Below are 16,899 nucleotides of genomic sequence, written 5' to 3' on the forward strand. Positions count from 1 at the left end.
TTGCTCAAAAATATGTTTTACTATATAACGTCTGGCATTTTTACCTTTGGCATTTTTACCTATGGCATTTTTACCACTTTACCTCTGGCACTTTTACCGCTGGCATTTTTACCTCTGGCATTTTTACCTATGGCATTTTTACCGCACACCATATAAATGGGTATCAAAAAGTAAATTTCAGTAGCGTTAAAGATATCATAGCAAATTCAATAAGTATACTGTATTGATATGACAGAAATTAAAATTCAAGTATGAAATGTGTCCACTTTATCAAATTCTAGTATTTAAATGGGTCCAGTTTATAGAACTTCTTGTATTGAAATTGGTCCACATTCTCAATGGTATCGTATACAAATGGGTATGCTTTAAAAAAAAAATCTTGTATCAAAATGGGTGTACTTTATCAGAGTTCCAGTATAAAAATGGGTCACATTTCGCAAGTCTCAGCGGAACAACCCCCACCCCCCCCGGGTTTAATGTCCAGGTGTTTGTTACCCCTCACAGCAATTGCTAGGGAAGGGGGGCTACATCTTGTTCGGATTTAAATAATTTTAATGTTTAAGTGGTCATTATTTTATGTTATTTTCTATTGCTGCAAAGAAATACTTAAATTACTTCCCAAAATGTATAATATATTATAACATCATTATTTTTTTGCAAGCATTCCCCACACATTTGGCAACGTCAATATGGTGAAATAATCAAAAATAATATTTTCATGATATTGTTGAAAACACAATAAGAATCTTTTATTGACATACCATATATATATATATCGCTCAAATCAGCCAATGGAATAAATGAAGTGTCTTTATTTGTGTCTAGCCGCAGGAAATTGTATTGGACAGTCTGTCTTACAAAGGTCAGGTAAGGTAAAAAGCTGGCTTAGACAGCTTCCACGAGAAAGTACAATGAAAACATATACATGTAACTGTTAAGCATGTGCTAATTATAGCAAAAAAACAAAACCTGCATATTTAATTGGCTCTGGAGATAATCTGTCTACTGGGGTCGGTGATGTCCCCCAATAGCTTATCTTATTATTTATTTTATAAACTGCAGTGTGATAGCTGATAGCTCTTATAATGAAGTGAAGCAAAATGTCTATGTCACAAAAGAATGTTACTCTCAGTTGCAACTGGGCAAACATGTGGTCAATAACTCGAAAAAAAAATCAATGAAATTAATGATTTTAACTTATTTTTTAACATGATTAATGTTTTTTTCATTGATATATTATTAATTGGTAATCTCAACCAAAGTGATCAAATTGATTACAAATGTATTAATTCATGCATTTAATATTATTTGGGCTTCTAGACCCTTTACTAGAGTTGCGACACCTTAAGGGTTTCGCGGGATGGAATGAGTGGGAACTAAAAAAATGTGGGTTCGAAAATATTGGGTAAGAAAATGCGGGAACACACATTTTTGGTACTAAACAAATGTGGGTACGAAAACTTTGGTTACGAAAAAAAATGTGGGTACGAAAATTGTGGGTACAATGGGTCAATGTTAAGGTTTTAGCATGGCGGACGCCAGAAGGCGAAAAGACATGACACATACGATGAGCTGGCTATGAGAATACCTCAGGTATTCTCCGAAAACAGCCGAGCTCATATGCATAAGTCAGTGAGTAATACTCATTAAAAGCTAGGCACGGCGTATAAAATCAGAACCACTGGGCCGAATCTGCTGAAACTTGGCCGCATTATAGATTATGGTCCAAACAAGCTACAGAATGTGCGCTTTTGGACCTGACAGCGTAAAACATTAACCAATAATGAACAGCACAAAATGGGTCATTTTGAACAAAAAAATGTAAACTTTAAGTGGCATTTAATGACTTTTAGACATCAGAAAGTTTCAAATTTTTGATATTCTGCACACTTCGACTTGTTTTTTTTTTTTAATTTAGAAACAGTTATGCTTGGGATGTCTATAAACCCTGTTATTGAATGTCAAATTTGGCAAAAAATTACAATACAATCCCAAAAATGGTTAAGCAGCAATTCCCCTTTAACATTATTCCTTATATTTAATTGAATTCTTTAAATAGATAACTGTGTATATTTAATCATAATGGGCTCTGTATATCACACATGATAGGCCACTGCTGGGGCTTGAACCCAGAACTCATCTCACATTGTAAGATGCGTTTTTCAATTAAACTACAATGACTGTATCGTGTGAAGTGGAGCCAACATACACCCACATAAGTGAAAAAATCATTCCGTCCATATATTTGTCGTGGGTGTTTTCTGACACATGTTGCATAACTGTTTGCAACAAAAGATGTATACATAGATACATAAATGGGGGAAAAAACGTCTTTTTTAATTTTTGTTTCACATATAAACATTTCCTAGCAATGATTAATAATTATATCATGTTGAAATCATTTATAGACCAAATATTACTGAAACTGCAAAAAAGTATAAGATGGATAGATATAATGTATCATTCTATCTAGTACAATGAACAAATGTTCTTCCGATGCCATTTTCACTAAGGTATTGGTATTGAATCCTGATGTACTACTAAAAATGTATGTCGGTTAGCAATAATAATTCAACAAATCCTCATATTCAAGCTGGGTCATCACTAAGTGGAATTATTTGTGGACATATAACAGAAAAATGCATTTCATGCCTCTATATTGCTTTAACAGGAATCCCAGCTTTTTGTATGAACAAAATTCCCTGATTTTTCCCTGATGGAAAATAAAACTTCCAGGATCATGATTTTGACCTATTTCTTGTTTTAGACACCCTGAATAAATAGCAGTTGCAGACATAACTAAGCTACACGTATACTACAAAGTCACGATAGATATGCAGAGGAAATGATTTGCTGTTTAAATTGTATGGACTTCTCGACACAAGTCGGGAAAGTCTGACCAAACAAAATTCCCTGATTTTTCCCTGATTTCACAAACTTTCCAAATTCCCTGACTGGAAAAAAAGAGTCTTTTTCCAGTTTTCCCTGATTTCCAGGTTGGCTGGGAACCATGTTTAACTTTGATAAAATGTTCTTTAGATGCCATGTGTATTAATTTATATGTCTTTTTTTCTGAGATATTAATGAAAATGCCTGTGGGTATGTGGCGAATACTAGTATTAAAAAAATCTGCAACTTGATATATGGTGTTAACACGGTAAAATTGTATGAGCCCAAATTATAATAGATGAATGCGTATTATGCTTCTATGCTTATACTATGAGGACATGTTCATACAATGCCATTTTTATTAATATAGATCAGGGCTCGAATTACTTTTTTTAATCAACTCGCAAAAAATTGCGAGTTGTCAAAATTTTAACTCGCATTTTTTCTTTCCAACTCGCAATACAAGTTTAAAAAAATGCTTCCCTTGGTAGATCTTAACTCTAAGAATAAAGCCATGAACCTGTAGTGATAGGGAGGAGGAAAACTACAACGGGCGAGGCATGGTATGGTATTGCGCATGGGGGTTAGAGGGTTAGGGTTAGGGTTTGGGTTAGTGTTAGGGGTCGGGTTAGGATTTGGGTTAGCCTAAACCCAACCCTAACCCGACCCCTAACTCTAACCCTTACCCTAACCCTTTTTTGGGGTTATCACCCCTGATCATGCTTCGCCTGTTGTAGTTTTCCGCCTCCCGTAGTGATACTGTGGTAACAGATACACAAATATAAAACTGGTAGAACTTAATGTTTATTTTAACTAAGAAGGTTTAAAAATGTAAGAACATTTCACATTACACTATTTAATGGTATTGTATGATCTAGGTCTTTCTCAGCAACTCATTCAGCCCTTGTGACACCTTGTCGAGTATTTTTGTTTTTAAATAAAGTATATGTAAACACTGATTGCACATCTCAAACATTTTAGCATTTTTTTTCGGAGAAAAACTATTTGCGAATATAGTACACATCTGAAAAATCGGTTGGGGTTACATCATGCTTTTTGTTTACAACACAAAACATATAACAATCTTAGATTGGTTGCTATTTCAAAATTAATACGTTTATCGCTCTGTGTTGGTTTCGCATTTTCAATGGGAATACCCTGTATAACGTCGTCATATCATGTGTTCATCCGTGCTATTAACGCGAACATGGCACTTCCGACCAATGGCGACTGGTTGTGTTTATTCAATTCCTAAACAAAAGTTTTCGTTCATTCTCGGTCTGCATTTGTGTTAAAATATTTATGTGCTGGACTAAAAAATATATCAGGTAATATACGCAATATGTGATAATCTAAAAACATTTCCAACTCGCAAAAATTTGCGAGAACCTAATTTGTCCACTCGCATTTGAGAGGCGTTTATTGAAATTAACTCGCATATTGCCCGTTTGCGAGTGTTTAATTCGAGCCCTGTAGATGCCAATTTTAATGAAACAGACTTGAAAATGTGTGTTGCCAGATACCAAGTAAGAAAAAAATCAGCATTTTTATGTAGGGCTTTCACACAGTAAAATTGTTTGTGCCCAAATAATCATAGATGAATGCATATTAGGCTTCAATGTTGCTTATACTTTGACTACTGGTTCATACGATGCCATTTTTATAAATATCTATGCCAAATTTAATGAAATAGACTTGAAAATGTGTGTCGCCAGGTACCAAGTAAGAACAAAATCAGCATTTTTATGTAGGGTCTTCATACGGTAAAATTATTTGTGCCCAAATAATAATAGATGAATGTATATTAGGCTTCAATGTTGCTTATATACTATGACGACATGTTCATACGATGCCATTTTTGTTAATATATATGCCAAATGTAATGAAATAGACTTGAAAATGTGTGTCGCAAGATACCACGTAAGAAAAAAAATCCGCATTTTTATGTAGGGTCTTCACACTGTAAAACAGTTTTATACGTGGACATAGCATTTTCATGGAGCCCGTAAAGAAAGGGAGTTAATTGTGTAATTTGTGCTGATCAGAAACTTATAACAGTCGTCTCCCTTGAAATATTTGCACTTTATGAGACACCACAAACCATGGCGTCTCATCAGGATCCAAACTGTATTCTAAATCGTCACACTAAGCCCTCATAAGTTATTCATTGTATATGCACTATATAAAACAACCATATAATATATCTAATATATCCAGACACACGTATTATACCCAAATATTAGAAATACACAATTTTATAACAGTAAAAAACAATGGTATTTCACAAACAATTGCAGTCGTTAATAAATGCAGAAAAGCATCATCTACACGTTTCATACGGTATTCAGTTTATATGCAAACGCATTTAAATATATTTACCTCGATACTCGACCAAGCTGTTGAAAAATTATATTAATTAGAACGAGAACAAGTAAGATTAATGTGTTGTTTTCACATTTCTTTAAATGGCTGCCAATACCGCATGTAATAAAACAATCGAAGCGCATGCGCATAATATATGTTACACTCCACTAAACTAGTTGCAGCAAAGACATTCACAGGCGTTCATGTCACTTATATTCATGATATTTCCATATGCGAGTGTGATTGTAAACACAAGTTTCTGAAAACAGTGCGAAAAGGGGCATTACGCAAAGCCAATAAATCTGCGCAGATTTTTGTCAATATTGACAATAAACTGCATGTTTTCTTACCGTTAGTAATCCGACAGTCCGTTGGTCACATTGTGCATTAGTCCGTTTAAGTTATTATTGCCTTACACTTTTCAATATAAATTTATGAACTTTAAACAAAATAAGTAACTAACTAAGTAACTATTTAACTGACTAACACGCGCGTTTTTTTCCCAATATCCGAGACATTTTACTTTCGCACCTTGCCCTCAATGTCTGGCTTTTAAAGTTTACCGCCTTTTTGCGAATACAATGACGTTTACATATGAATTGCCCAATGAAAATTTCGGCGGGATGACGTCAGGCGCCAAAACTGGCGCGTGGTTTTTCCCGGTATAGACCCAGTGTGTCAACGCTGTAAATGCATTGTGGGAAACGGACTATTTCCAGCATGGCGCCCGTAAAGATTATGAACACGGAAGTAAAAATAGTAATAAATTATTATCAAAAACAGGCCTCATCAAACCGGGTCAGCCATGATATATTCTTGGATGCAGTTTGTGCTTCAAAAGGAGCTACTTTTCATGCCAGCCTATCGATGTAATATTCACTAAACACGTTGCAATGACTGTTATCTTCGAAATAATAAATAAATATTTACAATGTAATACCTGCATTAAAACGACTTCTTTTACATGCCGGCTACTATTCCCAAATACATCAAGTTAAATGTCACAAATGCTTTTGTTTTACCGCATAGTTGCTGCCCATATAACTGGCTACTCAATTTTTTTGGAAAACACTGAATTATGCGTGACAAACACAACATTAAAATACATTAATATCCAAAGATTCAAATAATTTCCCACGAGATAAGTCAAAAATTGCATAATCAATTGAATGAAAAATTAAAGTAAAAAAGCCAGATTTTACATAAATTTCAGGTTAATAAACACAAGGTTAAGGTAGTTGGTGAGATATAATCATTATACAGTTAGTAAGGCTTCATTGGTCATTGTTGGCACAGTACTTACATGCACCTCAGGTACTCTTAAGTATACTTACATGTACCCTGGGTACGATAAATATACTAAAACGTAACTGAGAATTTTAATGCTAAATCAGTTGTTGTCGGCTAATTTGTAAAAATTAATTATGTTCACATTTAGGTCAATTTTCCTTTTAACAGCCTTTATATTATAGACATGCATACTTAACTAGAAATGGTGCGGCAGAGGCCGACGCGTATCCCCACGCCGCATGTTTGACCCAGGGGCACCCCAGGGTTGGTAATGTGGCCATGCATAGTTGAGATTGACCGTATTGTCATAAGAGAAGTTCATTATCAATTAGAAGTGAACTGGTGTAGAATTGAAGAAATTATAGTAAAAGGCAATTTTGGATGGGCGTGGCCTATGTGGGCGGGTTGCCCCAGGGTTGGTAATGGGGCCATACATAGTTGAGATTGATCGTATTGTCATAAGAGAGGTTCAGTATCAATTTGAAGTAAATCGGTGTAGAAATGAAGAAATTATAGTAAAAGGCAATTTTTGGTGGGTGTGGCCTATGTGGGCGGGGCGCTCCAGGGTTGATAATGGGGCCGAGGTTCCGTATCAATTTGAAGTGAATCGTTGTAGAAATGAAGAAATTATAGTAAAAGGCATTTTTGGGTTGGCGTGGCCTATGTGGGTGGGGTTCCCCAGGGTTGGTAATGGGGCCCATGCATATCTGAGGTTGATAGTTTTGTCATAAGAAAGGTTCAGTATCAATTTGAAGTGAATCGGTGTAGAAATTAAGAAATTATAGTAAAACTGCAATTTTTAGTGGGAGTGGCCTATGTGGGCGGGGCCCCCAGGGTTGGTAATGGGGCCATGCATAGTTGAGATTTACCGTATTGTCATAAGAGAGGTTTGGTATCAATTTGAATACAATCAGTGTAGAAATGAAGAAATTATAGTAAAATAACCTAAAAAATGAGTAAAAATCTCTGACCCGGCCCGGGCCCAACCACATAACTTTTGACCCAGGGGTCAGATCAAAATTCCAAATAGTGCAGGGTCGCACATATGCTCATAGCTACCATGTGTGTAAGTTTCAAGGTTCTAGTGCATATAGTGTAGGAGGAGATAGTGGCCAGGCCAGGACGGACGGACGGCGGAGATACCCACAATATGATCAATATCCCCACGCTTTTCAAAAAGTGTGGGGATAAAAAGCAACATGATGCAGAAATTTTAAAATAGAAGTTTGTTTAAGGTAAACAATATCGTTTAACGGTAATCAGTAGCGTATCGGATTTTGGGAGGATATACAACTCAGGTACAGTCTAATATCACCGGGTACGTTTAAGTATATACTCCGTACCCGGGGTACATGTAAGTATACTACCCAGGGTACATGTAAGTAGTACCCGAGCCAACAATGACCAATCGAGCCTTAGTAAGTGAGTGATGGTGTATGAGATATACACCCTCAGTAATTTCATACCATACAAGACTGAGCTTTGCTGTTTGATCAGTTTCATCTTTTCTTTAATATCACGGGTTAGAGAAAAAAAACTCTATCATGATAAAAAACAATGTAAATAGAGGGACAAATGCTTACTTCCCATTCATTGTAGATTTAATGATTAATTTGTCCAGTGTGAGTCTTTGCATATAGTATACTGTTAATTTGTTTAACAGTTTAAACACAAGAGTTGTCGTTAAATTAGGACCTCTGTCACACAATATCATAATAAAAAAAATGATAATAATTATAGGCATATGAAATGGCCGTAAATAACTTTAAATAAAAATAATTACGATTTCTTTAAACTGAATTTTTTTTATAATAGACTTGTTTTTTTACCTCAATTATTCAGCATTATAGATATAGAGAATATTATGTGAGTTTTGGATCAAGTTTATCATGCGAGGCTTAGAACCGATGAAGCGCGAGGCTTGCCGCTAACATGGTTCGTGCCGAGCATGATAAACTTGATCTTTATCCAGTTTATCCACATAATTTTCTATTTATCCTTTTTTGTGGTCATTTATCGTTCAAAAAAAGTATAAATACTTTAAAATTCAAAGAAACAGCGCTGGTTTTCCAAGTTGACTTCAAAGTGTTTGTTTACTTCAACGTCATCATTTGCTATGACGTCACATTTAAACATATAGTGTTCTTAAGATAGAGGTCGGAAAAAATAGCGATAGTATTAAGGTAAAGTTTATACGATCGTTGTTATACTATCGATTTTCAGCTGGTAATAGGATAAAAAAAATGTACCCATGGGGGTAAATACCCCCACTTTTCAAAGCATAGGGGTAAATGGTCAAATTTCGCCTTGGTTGAAGGGTAATTTGCTAAAAGTAAAACCAGAATATAGCCGGGGTACAGACACTCTACTTTAATATCAATTAACCACTAACTATGTGTATTCCTTCATATTAGTAGGTTTCTTAATTTCTTGTTATTTTAACTTGTTGGCAGATTACATTTAAGATCTTCGTCGTTATTATCCACCACCGTGGCCAACGGAGAACTTTTTTGCCAACTTTCAACAGTTGTTTTATTAGCATTTTAGTGGTTCCTTTTTGATTTTAAAACAGAGGAATTTAAATCATTCAGTATTGGCAGTACAATTTTATTACTCGATACAATTTTGCCATACACAAAGAATCAATTGTACTTTGAGAAGTAATTTGTGTTGGCTTGGAAGAAGCCATGCTGACCACTTCATGTAATTTAATAAACACATAAGCGCTTGACTGTCTGTTAAAAAATCAATACTAAATTTACCATGCATCTAGATGCTACAGAGTATACATACCGACTGGCTAACTATTTCTACAACCAGCTCTAATTTTTACGATAACCAGTCTCATTTTTTGGCTAAAGACAATCAGCTGTTTATATTTTTTGTTTATGATATACGCATCAGTGCCCCAGATAAGCTGTGTATCTGCGTCTTTCACCCTATTAAAATGTCTAAAAACGCAAAGAAATTCAATAACATGCCTATTGAAAACGCAACCATTTTGATTTGTGCGCAAATTCGTCAAATTCAATGCGTACAACACAATAGCTTCAATCGAAAATACTAAATGCTCATTTTCGGTATTTTCTCTTTGAAATTATTATCGTCACGCGTATTTATTAAGCAAGCGCCTGGATGACGGACCATGAAAACAGTCAAGCTTTATTCAAACTCTCTGCGTTCTAGATTTCATAGTTAAATAAAGTGTGATCAAATTGTTTTCCTCGACATACATGCGTTTTCAATCTGACTTTATCCGTCGCTCATTGTGCATGTATTTATAAAGTGCCCGTACTTTCAGTTTCTATAACGATGCAAAATAAAAATGTCTAAGAGAGGTCGAAAGACTTCCGCTATTGTTGAGAAAAAAATATCAGTCGATCGCAAACTGTTTCGAACCAAGAAAGCAAGAGCCAAATGATCATTCGTGTTATCGAATTTTTGTTTGTTTTAAGTTTATATTAAGGACAGTTTCAATGATTAAAGATGTTATGAAACATCAGTTTATTAAAGTTAATTATGATAGTTTAAAGTTTTATTGAATCAGTACAAGTGAGCATCTTCCACAGAAGTAAAACATTAATGATATAAAGGTATGCATTTTTATAAATTATTTCACCCTATTTCAAGAAGGAAATCACCCTATTTTCAAATCAATGGGTGAAAACCCTATTTCTCAAATAATTATCTGGGGCACTGCGCAGAGAATTTACAGCATTAGTGTAAGTCCAGATTGGCTTGCTTAAATGTACGCACGGAAATGATAAATTGAGCGTATCTTGATATTTCGAATGCGTATATTACGCTGATACGCAGCTTATCTAGAACGCTGATTATTATTAAATAAATAAATAGTGAAAGCTGTTTTTGCAAAAATTAGAGGAATTTGCAACGCAAATGGTCAGTATTTTAATTACCGGTAGAGGAATTTGCAATGCAAATGGTCAGTATTTTAAAAAGTGTGCAACTCATTTTTTCACATTTTTCGACAGTTAGCGACTTTTTTTTCACAAATTTGAATAGTTTGAGACTCATATTTTCACAAATTTGAACAATGCTCAATTAATTATTTTCACTATTTCCAACAGTCACAAGTCATTTGTTCACAATTTTGAACAGTGTGCAACTTACAGGGGACAAAAATATTTCTAAACTGCACTCGTCCTGCAGGACGAGTGCATTTAAATGTGCACTCGTCCTGCAAACACATATGCACTCGTCCTTGAATATGTGTGAAATAAAGTTTGCAAAGGGCTAATATGACTAATAAAATTTACTATATCACTGCTAAAATGCTGCTTACTCAGTTATTCATGCCAGCTGATCAAAAAAGAAATGTTGAGCAGTGAAATAAGTTATTTATGAGGAACACAAAATAAATAAATGAAGACTGCTGTTTTACTTTTTTCTAATGCTTGCGTGCTTTCCTGTTTGGGATGTTTGAACACCAAACTCCCCCCCATCCCTTTAAAGAACGCTCAAATGTCAGACATTTTTTGGACGAAATTCAGACTAGTTATAAACTGTACTTTGCAGTTAAATAATTCTTTAAAAATCAATACTTACAGTGAATGCAGTCGGATGTTTCCCTGTCAACATTGACACCAATATTTACTCGCGACTTAGTCTCGCATAACAATGCGCACCTGTTGTATGAAATTTACAATTACAATTTCCAGTTCATTCTCGTTCTACTTTCGGAATAGATATGCTTTAAGAAAATGATTTTATTTAATTATTTACGGGTCTTAAAAAACATATTTTAACATCAGCTTTTTCTCTCGTCCTGTAGGACGAGCGCTTTAGGGAAATTCACTTGTCCTTTAAAGATTTCACTCGTCAATATGAGCAGACGAGTGGAATTTTTGTCCCCTTACTTATTTTTCCATAATTGTCTAGATTGCGAGGCTCATTTTTTACAACCTTCAACATTGTACGACTCATATTTCACAATTTTCAACATTGTGAGACACTTTTTTTACATTTTTCTAATGTTTGCGACTGATATTTTAAGTATTTTAAACAATGCGCGACTCATTTTTTCACATTGTTGAATAGTCACCACCCATTTTTCTTACTTTTACATGCAAGACTCATTTTTCCACAATATGAACAGTGTGCGACTAATGTTTTCAAAAAATGAGGCGGCAGATGTTGCTGCACAAAGATAAAAAAGCCAACTGCCATAAATTTTATCCAAAAAAGAGCAACATGGCTTATTGGAGCTAATCAACCCTTTCTACATGTACTTTCAACAAGCACACAGACCAATGACAGTAGGACTACTGGCACTGACCGTTGGTTCATCAGCATGAAAAATGGGTGTCAAAAATAGCACAAATAATGTAAAATGTGTAATATGCATGTATAACGATGAAACTTACCAACCACTCGACCAGGAAACATCTGTTGCAGACTATGTGGGAACTGGGATTCGGGATGCTCTCCCACTGGTATCATATGCAGATCAGTGGTCACAAGAACGTACACAACATCATTAATGTCAGCAATATATATCTCCAACTTCAAACACACAGCTTGCAAAATCGCTGAATATTGCACAAAAGCAGCTTCGTTACAAACTTCCAGCAACTCGAAATCCACAAGCAGTCTCGTTCCCCACCCACTTTGACTTCGTAGCGAAGGCATGTTTTTTTTGGGAAACCGTTAACATCTCACAACTAAACGTATACTACGGAGATTGACAAGTTGAAAAATAAATTACTGTAATCACTTCCAATTTGCGCACTAAGTTAAACTCCAGTTCCAGTTTGTCTTTATTGTTGAAATGTTACTCTACACATTCGCTTTGAAAATAGAGGTTGGCGTGTTGTTGGAAGTACATGTACATGTCGAATGTGTTATTGTAAAAACTATTGGTATTGTGTTTTTAGTGCAGACATTGTATTTAAGTTTCGATTTCTAGCATAAATTTATATATTTTGTTAAATAATTTGCGTTTGAATGTGATTGTTTGTTGCTTACTTGCGAACTATTTTTTATGTGTAAATATGCATAGACGCTAGTGGATATGTAATCAGGTTACCATATTTACAACAATAAAATTTAACGGCTGTTTGTTTTTGTTTGTTTTGTTAATATTTTCTAAACGTATGTTAAACGAGAGATGAAATTATTAATTAATTTGGGAATAAAATCGCAATATGTATTATTTAAAATCAAATTTTAAGTGTCTAGCGCGTGAATTGTCTCTTGGGGGTGAATTGTGTTTGGGTTGCTATTAACGCTATTAACGCTTCCAGCGAGTACTCATTTTATAGCGATTGCGCAATAAAAAACACCACTTTTTCGTAAATTTATCAAAAACTGGACTTTTCCCAGATATGACGAATACGCCAAAAGGTAGATCGCATTCTGGTCCATATACATGTCAAATTTCAGCACAAGTGTTGGGCCAGTTTTCAAGACTCCCAATCGCGGCTATAACCAGGAGCTTAACGAATTTTAGTCGCCATTATCATTCGTTCAATTGAACGTCATCAAATGATGACGTCAATATAGCACTCATTCCATACAAATCTGATCATTATAGGGTCATTTAATCTATAGCCTAGGTAGAAAGTAATTTATTATTTTTTTATTTAAAAACAGTAAGTAGGATTTCTATATACGTATTCTCATATTTTGACCAAGGCAATTATTTTTTAGTTTTAAAGCGCAAAATAGACGGATTTCTACCTTGTAACCACCAGATACATTGTATATTCTAATTGGCATAGATAAAATTAAATCTATAGCCTAGTTACAAAGTAATATATTATTGTTCAAACGGTACCGCTTTTAAACTGAAAGTAGGATTTGTAGACATTTACGTCTATTTCTACAAACGCGATTATTTTTAAGTTTTAAAGCGCAAAAAAAGACGGATTTCTACCTTGTAATCACCAGATATATTCTAAATGGCAAAGATAAAGATATGTTTCTTATTTATACTTAAATTTACTATGCCATGCAGTTAATTTTAAGGTGTGTGGCTCAAAGTCATTTAAAAAGATGAGCAAATATAATCATTTTTCTAAAAATAAATCATCCTCTGAAGCCCCCACTGAGATTCAAACTCAGACCTCTCTCCTCTGTGAAGGAAAGTATTCTATCTTGAAATACAAGGGCATGTAAGAGGAAAGTCAGCTATTTTAAATTTATCAACAAATAGATTTAAACAATATTTATATGGTATTAAAATATGCAAATATTAATGTAATATGACCAGAATTGGAGGTTCAAATCTTTGTAACTTTATTGTTCAAAGCAAAGAATTAAAGTTAAAATTGATGTACATGTAAGCATGTTGTTAATACTAAATTGAGTTTTTTTATGACTCCTTCGCTTCTGTATAGTATGAAATACATATCTCGTGTAACATAATTTCATGTAAACTCTGGACTTTAATGACGACAAGTTGGATGTATGGTTTCCTGTATTGTGTTTTAGGTCAGAATGGTTAACATTTTATACTTGACAAAGATTTGAACCTCCAATTCTGATCATCCGTCTCTTTCTCAAAATTTATTAAAAACCACACTATTTTTTTTAAAACTTGTGTATCAAATGCTAACCATTCTTACCTAAAACATGATTAAGGAAACCGAAATATTGACACAGCGAGTTATTTTATTCTTATGGAAGATTAAATTATGCATGACAAAAATACAATCGGAAATATTTTTTACAATCTCTTGATGCTTTAAAAATATTTTACTGTTAAATAAAATAACACGTCTGACTTGTCGTCATTAAAATCCAGAGTTTGAATGAAATTACGTTACACGAGATACGCATTTCATACCATATAAGAGCAAAGGAGATATTAAGAACTTAATTTAGTATAAGCGACACGCTTACCTAAATTTAAACTTTAATCCAATTCTTAAAACAATAAAGTTGCAAGATACAGTAACATGCACGCACTTCCATTTTGTGTGTTTTTTTTTTCGTTCCATTTTGTCAAAATTTATTTACAACCACACTCATTCTTAATAACATTTGTATCAAATGCCTTACCATAACAAAGCCGTAATCCTGTCGCTGTAAGTTATTTTATTCCTATGAAAATTTAAATTATGCATGACAAACACAAAATCCAAAATAATTTTGGAATATTTCTATGCTTTAAAAAATATTTAACTGCACGGCCGACTTGTAGTCATTAAACCCAGAGTTTAAATGAAAATACGCCACACGAGATATATATGTATTTCATATCAAGTCATGTGTGCTGAATTAATGTTACTCAGCTTTACATATTCTACCATTTATTAATTAAACAGAACCTTGTCAAGTTGACGATGCTTATAATTTGAGAAGTTAATGATTTATAATCATCGAGGGGGGTATTCCAGACGTAAAACATTGCATCATTACATGGAAAACAGCTGCACAACTGTATGCGAAAGGTAAAACAGTATATTCTATCGAGAACTAACTTGCAATTTGCATAGCAACGTCCGAAATGTGCAAACTCCGACATCTATTTCGATATTTATAAATTCAAGATATAACGTTAACTGAACTGTTATACAGAAATCAAACTATAAAACTTGTGTTTTGATAAAAAAAATAAGCAAAGCAACCAAAAAAAATTACCCTTTTAACGGCAAAACGATTAATTTATCCAATATTCAACACATGTATTTCCATTCAAATTATGCCCTTGAACTTTAACGGTTGATTGTCGTTTCGTGCCAATACCAGTTCGTGCCACTAATATTTGTGTTGTTTATTTTTAAAGGTAAGTTTCGTGAGAAATAAATGTGTTTGAAAACTTTCTCGCATGGTAATGGTATATAAAATTCAACTCATCGGACAAATTCAAGAACACAATGACACTTACCAAGTTTTCTGAACAACCGTACACAGCGCAAAATGCGGGGAGCCGCGTGATGTCTATTTCCATATCCACGGGTGTGTTTATGTCAAATGCTAGTGTTTTTCAATAGATCGTATACTTATCTAAAAAACGGCGAAGTAGCGTTCACTTTAATTATTTTGATGATGTTATTTTGTAAATACTTTCTCGCGTTCTTTTCGAACGTTCATTGGCAGCCATATTGAATGTTGGTTGTATACTTCCGAAATTATGTGTTTTAATGACTCTCAAAAATGTTTTAGTGCAGAAATTGTATTTTTAAGTATCAATTTCTCGGATTTATTTTATATATTTTGTTAACTTATTTGCGTTTAAATTTGATTGTTTGTTGTTTACTTGCGAACTATTTTTCATGTGTACGCTAGTGGATATGTAATCAGGTTACCATATTTACATTAATGAAATTTAACTGTTGTTTGTTTTTGTTTGTTTTGTTAATATTTTCTAAACGGGTTCAGCTATGTATGTTAAACGCAATATGAATTTATTTATTAATTTGGGAATAAAATCGCAATATGTATTAATTAAAATCAAATTTGAAGTGTCTATCGCGTGAATTGTCTCCTTGGGTTGAATTGTGTTTGGGTTGCTATTAACGCTATTAACGCTTCCGGCGAGAACTCATTTTATAGCGATTGCGCAATAAAAAAACACCACTTTTTCGTAATTTTATCAAAAACTGGACTTTTCCCAGATATGACGAATACGCCATCGTGTAGATCGAGTTCTGGTCCATATACATGTCAAATTTCAGCAAAAGTTACAGACCAGTTTTCAAGACTCCCAAATCGCTGCTATACGCTGGAGCTTAACGAATTTTAGCCCCCTTTATCATTCGTTCGATTGAACGTCATCAATGATGACGTCCAATACAGCACTCATTCCATACTAGAGTTGCGACACCTTAAGGGTTTCGCGGGATGGAATGAGTGGGAACTAAAAAAATGTGGGTTCGAAAATTTGGGTAAGAAAATGTGGGAACACAAATTTTGGGTACTAAACAAATGTGGGTACGAACATTTTGGTTACGAAAAAAAATGTGGGTACGAAAATTGTGGGTACAATGGGTCAATGTTAAGGTTTTAGCATGGCGGACGCCGGACGGCGAAAAGACACGACACGACACGATGAGCTGGCTATGACAATACCTCAGGTATTCTCCGAAAACAGCCGGAGCGCATATGCATAAGTCAGTGAGTAATACTCAACAATACTATTGTCAAGCAAATTTGTCCCCTACCGGCTCCACCATTGTCAGAATTTATTTTATTTTTTTTATTTATTGCCATAGAAACCAGAATTTTTGACGTAGGAACAAAATGAAATTACGTGCATAATGTCCTTATTGCCATCTATCCATGTTTCAAGTTTCATGAAAAAATATTAAGAACTTTTCAAGTTATCGCAGGATTCAGAAAAGTGTGACAGGACTAACTGACTGACTGACGGACACACAGAGCACAAACCAT

The 16,899-nt window shown here is 34.3% G+C and overlaps 1 long non-coding RNA gene across 1 annotated transcript; it reads left to right on the forward strand.

The window, feature by feature from the left end:
* Positions 1-4,386: 4,386 nt before the first annotated feature.
* Positions 4,387-12,621, forward strand: LOC127877816 (uncharacterized). Its single transcript, XR_008048623.1, has 2 exons — positions 4,387-6,122; positions 11,959-12,621. It is a non-coding gene; the product is annotated as an uncharacterized LOC127877816 (long non-coding RNA).
* The last annotated feature ends 4,278 nt before the right edge of the window (positions 12,622-16,899 follow it).

The sequence above is a fragment of the Dreissena polymorpha genome, chromosome 4, assembly GCF_020536995.1.
Source record: "Dreissena polymorpha isolate Duluth1 chromosome 4, UMN_Dpol_1.0, whole genome shotgun sequence".
NCBI classification, from domain to species: Eukaryota; Metazoa; Mollusca; class Bivalvia; order Myida; family Dreissenidae; genus Dreissena; species Dreissena polymorpha.